Source organism: Penaeus chinensis, chromosome 15, assembly GCF_019202785.1.
Source record: "Penaeus chinensis breed Huanghai No. 1 chromosome 15, ASM1920278v2, whole genome shotgun sequence".
NCBI classification, from domain to species: domain Eukaryota; kingdom Metazoa; phylum Arthropoda; class Malacostraca; order Decapoda; family Penaeidae; genus Penaeus; species Penaeus chinensis.
This window is the reverse complement of record NC_061833.1, coordinates 11480543-11488042: the sequence shown is the minus strand read 5'-3', so window position 1 is coordinate 11488042 and position 7500 is coordinate 11480543.

Here is a 7500-nt window from a genome sequence, read left to right as displayed (position 1 = left end):
AAATGTTTATGGTAGCTGTGAAAATTATTCAAGTATCTCAGAGGAAACCTTGTAGGTATTCACCAGGTTTGTATAAAATGGAACAGTTGATATTACATGAGTTCCTAATCTTACATCACTAAGAGGTGACACATTTCGACGCGTCTATACCGTGAAAATATTGGATGAGAGGAAGTGCTGCTTTTATCATTATCATCAGCAGCACACGCATATATATATATATATATATATATATATATATATATATATATATATATATATATATATACATACACATATATATACATATATACACAGCTTGAGAACTTTCTTCGGAATTATATATATACATATGTACATATACATACACATATACATATATTATATACATACATATATATATACATATATATATATATATATATATATATATATATATATATATATATATATATATATTTGTGTGTGCGTGTGTGTATGTATGATAATATATATATATACATACATATATACATATACATTCATATATACATATGGATATATACACACATATATATACATATATAAATATATATATATATATATATATATATATATATATATATATACATATATACACACATATATATACATATACATATACACACATACACACATACACATACAAACAGACACACACACACCTATATATATATATATATATATATATATACATACACATATATATATATATATATATATATATATATATATATATATATATATATACATAAACATACATACATATATGTACATATACAAACAAACACGCACACACAGACACACACAGACACACACACACACACGCACACACACACACACACACACACACACACACACACACACACACACACACACGCGCGGATAGATAGTTAGTCACAGATAGATAAATCATTAGTCACAGACTGATATATTGTTAGCCACAGATAGATCGACTGTCATCCACAGAAAATAAAGAAAAGGCAGAAGGAACTTTAATATTTTAAAAATATTACAGGGTGTGCGTGTGTGGTGTATGTGAGAGAGAGAGAGAGAGGGGGGGGGGGGGGGCAGAGCAGTCATATAGACAGATTTATAGATTGATAGATGGGTAAACCCACACACACACATACACACACACACACACACACACACACACACACACACACACACACACACATTCACACACATGCACGCAGGGATAGAGAGAAACTAAGTATGCGCGAAGGAATTTTAATGTGTTAAAAGTCCTCCTTGAAATATGAATCCTCCGCAGCTTGTGATGTTTAATAATAACGAGCACACAAGATTTATGAAATTTTCGGCTCGCTGTTTAATCGTTTCCCTTTTGCGTTTGGGAGGAAAAAAACACAAAATATAAAACTTTTGGATGATTTTTCACTAATTAAAAGCGGCTGCTTCTGAAATATTAATGAGAGTCTGATAATTGTGATATTGTTTGAACAAGGTTTTATGACAATGAATAAAAGGAGTATGATTTTCAGGATCTGGAACGTTAAGATATATCTGTATATATAACACATATATCGAAAGCTTTGGTCCAGGCGTTCTCAACTACACTCGCAGTTTCTCTTCCTCTTACATATGCGTCTTAGTAGGCTTTCTATTAGTTTTGCACTGTCTCTAATTTTCAAATGAATAGATTTTCAAGATATTACCTTTTTTCTCTGTTACTGAATGCACATACATACATATATATTCACACACACACACACACACACACACACACACACACACACACACACACACACATATATAATATTTATGTAATATATATATATATATATATATATATATATATATATATATACACATATACATATATACACACATATGTCAGCAAATATTCTTAGGTCTACTAAAGGACCCTCCTCTGATTCTCTATGAATTCTGTAAAGTGCGTTGCTATCTCATCACCATCGGGGCCGTATCCCTGTGGTCGTCAGCGATCGTGGAGTTCCGGGTTTGTGTCTCCTTCAGCGTGCGTGTCTTATTGTGTAATTATCACACGAGGCTCGTCCAGTCCATCATTGTTATTTCCTGTTGGTTTCTTCTCGCTCTTTTTCCTTCCACTCTTCTTGTTACACTCGGATTTTCTAGGCTTTCTCTCCTTATGACGTGTCCTAAGAAGCTTAGTTTCCTTTCTCAGATTGTATTATTTTGCTTTTATTCTTTCCAAAACTGTTACGTTTGTCTGTTTCTGTGTCCATGGGATCTTCTACAGCGCCACATTTCCAAACGCCTTTAGCTTTCTCTCTATAGTTTTGCTCACTGTCTAAGCTTCAGTCCTGTATAATAGTGGTGACCAGACGAAGCTTTTTACTTCTCTCTTTGTTGTCGTGATTGACATGTGTGAATATGTTAATTGTTTTTCATTTTTGTAAATCCTAATTTTGATATTGATATTCTTTTTTGTATATCCGTTTCGCATTTGCAACTTAACTAATTAAAATTCTAAGGTAACTGAATTTGCTAACTTGTTCTATTAGTTTTCTATTACAGTTCTATTCTAAATCCTTCCATATCTTGTATTTCCTTTAGGAGTATTTTTCCATACACGTAGAACAAATCTGGGGACATGACACACCCTTGCCTAATACTTCTTTTTATTGTAAACCACTGTTTTCCCCTTTCTCTCACCATGACAGTTGCTACTTGGTTCCAGTATAGATTAATTATAAATCTCAAATCTTTCCCATCAATTTTTTCAGAAGTTCTGCTAGATCTTCGTGTTTGACTCGGTCGAAAGCCTTTTCACTATCTATAAAACGTAGATGAAGATGAAGATTTCTTTGCATCTCTATGGCTCTTTCTGTTAGTATATTTGAACAAAATATAGTATTTCTTGTACTTTTTCCATGCATAAAACCGTATTGCTCTTCTGCTATAACGTTTATTATCATATAACTAATTCTTTCCGTTATTACCCTTAAAATTATTTTGGTGATTTAAATCATGATGCTGATTGTCCTGTTTGTTTCAAGCTATTTTCGGACGGTTTTAAAAACTGGTTTGTGTTTACTATATTTGCTATTTGTGTTATCTTTCCAATTCTAAATCGCATTACTGCATTCTGCATTTCAGCATTTACTCTACCCCCCCCCCCCCCCCACACACACACACACGGCTTTTCCCTTCTCTTTTGGCTTCATCTAGCTGTTCACTAAAATTTTCTAATTCTCCTCAGCTGTCTGAAGTTGGTGCGTATACTTGTATGATATTCAAGTTTACTGTTTTCCCTTTTGACTAGTAAGCTTGATTAGTAAAACTCTTAAGATATAGCGCATCCCTCCCACCCCTTTTTCTGTCTTTTCTCCCGAGTCTATACGGCACTTTTGGTTTGTCGTAGTCAATCTATTACATGGTCATATCATTTCACTTACACCAAGCACATCCACTTTCATACATTCCATTTATATTTCCACATTTGCCTTATTCCCAACTCGGTGTAGTGTTCGCACATTCCAAGTCCCTATTTTTAGTTCTCTTCTATCTACCTTTCTGTTTTGTTTTTGTATTCTTTATTCTTCCTGATTTGCTACTTTCCTTATCTTGCTTTTTGGCTGTCCATGACTTTACTAGGATGAATACGCGATGGGGGCTCCAGGTCTATTCCACGTCGTCTGGCCAGAACTCTTTTTCATGCTGAGTTTGCCAATCAGTATGACAAACGCTTTGCTGTCGCGCAATGCAGCCATTGACTCTAATTGTGGGTTCCTCAGGCGACTCCGCTGCAGACTTCGTCCGCTGTTGACGGCATGTAACCGTGCTATGAGAAGCTATCGTAGTTTCACTGAAAGTGATATCTGCGGCAGACTAGCATGATGTCACTGATTTTGATCCCCTGTTAATGTAGCCTGAAGCCGCAAATCACTCAATTACTGTGTGTTCCATTTGGTCTCTCTAGTATAACCAGCTAGAAACTATTATTATTATGATTTTAAAGTTTCCAATTGATTTCTTTCCCATAAACACGCATCAGTCATTTTTTTCGTGTCAAAAGTGAACTCGCACTAAACTACTGTTATCACTACCGATATTCATAGTTACATCAGTTACATTACTTTCAGTTTCTGAAATTACTAAAATCTAAATTACCGATAATGACGTTTTGTATAATCCCATTATTTTTTGGTAAATTTAGAAAAGCATCATACTGTGCCGAATAACCATGGCCTTTTGCCACTAAACTAATGAATTACCTTCCTTTTTTTTACTTCTGAATCTGTGGATTCATAATACAATTTCTATATTCGACTTGTCAGCCTGTTTCTCAAAAAGCGTTCTGACGCTGAAGTTTAGATCTTCAGAGTCTTTGGGCTGATTAATGCCCAGGGTATTGTTCTGTGTAGACAATGGCTGTTCGTTTTCGATTCCTTGAAACAAAGAAGTTGGACGTTTAGATAGGAATTCAATTCATAGATCTGTTTTTTTTTTCTTTTATTTTCTATTGTGTGTATGTGTATGTTAATTTAATAATTTGGTTTTCATGAACTGATGATTGTCGTAAACGATTTGAAATGAATATTTTCTCAAATAATAATAATAATAAATTCACTCATTTGTTTAATGTATTCTATTATCTCAAATTATCAGCTCTCTTGTGTGTCAGTAAGACACACAAACGAGTTCACTTTGTATACTTGTGAACATATACACCGCTACTAGTGTTTTACATAACACGTAGTAAGTAGGGGATAGTATGAATTATATACTCGTCCACTCGTCTTGCACTTAGGTGCAAGTAAGACAAATATATCTTAATGTTTAGAATTGTACACATCAAATACTAGAGATACGCAATAGATAATGTACATTTCAATGTGGTATAGAGTATAATCAATCGGCAATCTCTTCCTGGAATACTGTCTTGATTAACGTCTTTTTGTATAATTCAATAGAAAAGTTCAGAACGTCTTTTCTCTGAAAAAACAACTTTGATAACCTGGTATGTTATATTTAGGCAGTAATGTCTACTATTCACTTTTGGATTTAGCATAGTTTTGCCATGACCGACAGCGCAGTGAATGGGAGAGCATTTTTTCTGTTATTGGACATTGCCCTTTGGACACCCGGCATATATATAAATCCATTATATATGTATGTATATATGTTTGTATATGTATATCTATATCTATCTATCTATCTATCTATCTATCTATCTATATATACATGGAAGGAAAACAGCCACAGTAAGAAATGAAATTCATTTCTTACTATGGCTGTTTTCCTTTCATCTTAGTGTACACCTTACTGTGTTTGTATTTGTGTCATATATATATATATATATATATATATATACATATATATATATATATATATATATATATATAGAGAGAGAGAGAGAGAGAGAGAGAGAGATGCATATATGACTATCTAGACCAGTGACGTGCCTAGTACCTGGAGTGCCGCAAGTTTCTGTAGCAAAATAGATATTGTATCCAAATTTCAAGTCACTCTTATTTATCTGGTAATTGCGCGTTTGTCATTTGAACATGTAATCTGCGTTTATTTTGTTTCGAGTTCAAGGTGTTATGTAAATGGTCCCTTTCTAACTGAAAACAGATGTCGGTGGCCCTTAATAGTCGCTGAGGATAAACGACTTATCATTTAGAGTGCAGCTGAGTGACAGCTGCATTACATAAACAGTCAGACAAATTTTTTTTTTATATTACAATTACAACTAATTAAACGCAGATAACCTTTATTACAGCAAACAAAATTAACTGACTCATGGATGAACAAAAACTGATATAACTGACTTATTAAATGCGATCGTTGTGGCCGTTCTTCATCCGGTATTTTTTAAAACTTTTGGTACCAGCGTTGTCAGTAACGAAGATCGCCATTAAGCAATGTCAAATAAAATACGAGCTTTTGTTAGCAAGGGAAGTATTTAATTCAAAGCTACAGCCAAAATGAACAAGGAGGGAAAAGCAAAAACGTACAGCTTTGCTTTCTCCCGGTGTGCTAATATTTCTTAACGGCACTGTTTCTTTTCCAAATATTGTTTCTTTGAATCTTGCTCGAGATGCACGATCGATCACAATCGTCGTTATTAAAGTATATGATACTACGCATTACTGAACAGTATGTAAGAATGTTAGTCGTAGTACTAAAAAACAAACAATACTCTTGAAATTTAAACAAATGTAAAGAGAGCCTTATATTGATTATGGTACCGCCCCGAATCAAAATTGGTTCTGCTCATTCAAATTTATCTGCGACTCCCAAATACATTATTTTGTTCACGTGGGTCGCAGCAATGTCGAATGGCTCCCTGGGGTGCCATTTAGCTCCCAGTTGAGAAACACCGACCTAGGCGGACAAACACTTTCTCAAACCTATTGTTTTCTTTGTGGAATAGTAAAAGAGTTAAACGTTTAAACCATTTGGAATCGTTTTTTTATGTTGTATTAAGACTGCAGTGACTTCTGTTCCAAAGTTCTCTGACGCGAGCAAGCCGTCAAATCTTTTCCATAATGATTTTTAATCTTTTGAACAACTACTGTTTCTCATTTGTAGCTCTTAATAAAATGCAGGAATGTCCTCTACAAACTTCTCTGACAAGCAGTGTTATTTGCACGCTGGTGACAGACTGGAAGCTGGGGAAATTAATGCCAGATGAAAAGTAATGAAATATTAAAAAATACACAAAAGAGATGGGTAGTTGCTCTTGTCTCTCCATCAGAGCTCCCATGCCTGACGCTCAGCCTGTCTGGCTCGCCCTTTGCATCCTCCCCCTCTCTTAATGCACACGCACACATACTGTAACTATCTGACTATCTCTCTATCCACATATATGCACGTATATATATGTGTGTATGAAAGATGGAATAATGCAATAATGCATTGCCGCATTGATAAAGATATATAGCAACTCTCCCTGACCTTTCCTCGAACCTAGGTCACACCGGGTATGAAACCGGAAGGCCAGTACTTAACAAACCATACCACAAGTGTGCAACTTGGATCTAACTAGCTCCATAGACATTACCTATCTACTAAAACAGGAGTAATGACAGCGAGGTTTTACACACACTCCCCGTGAGCACTCGGTGGAAATTGATTTAGAAATTCGAAACCGGTACTGTACTGGAGTATATATATATAGAAGAGGGAATAATGCCATGCCGCATTGATATAGATATATAACAACCCTCCCTGACCTAAGTTCGAGGCCCTTTCACACACACACACACACACACACACACACACACACACACACACACACACACACACACACACACAAACAAACGCACACGCACACACACACACACACACACACACACACACACACACACACAAACATACACAAACACACACACTCACATATATATATAAATATCTATATATTAATATATATATAAATATATATATACATATATAAGTATATGTATGTATACATATATATCATATATATATAAAAACACACACACACTGTATACAGACTCATATATATATATATATATATATATATAT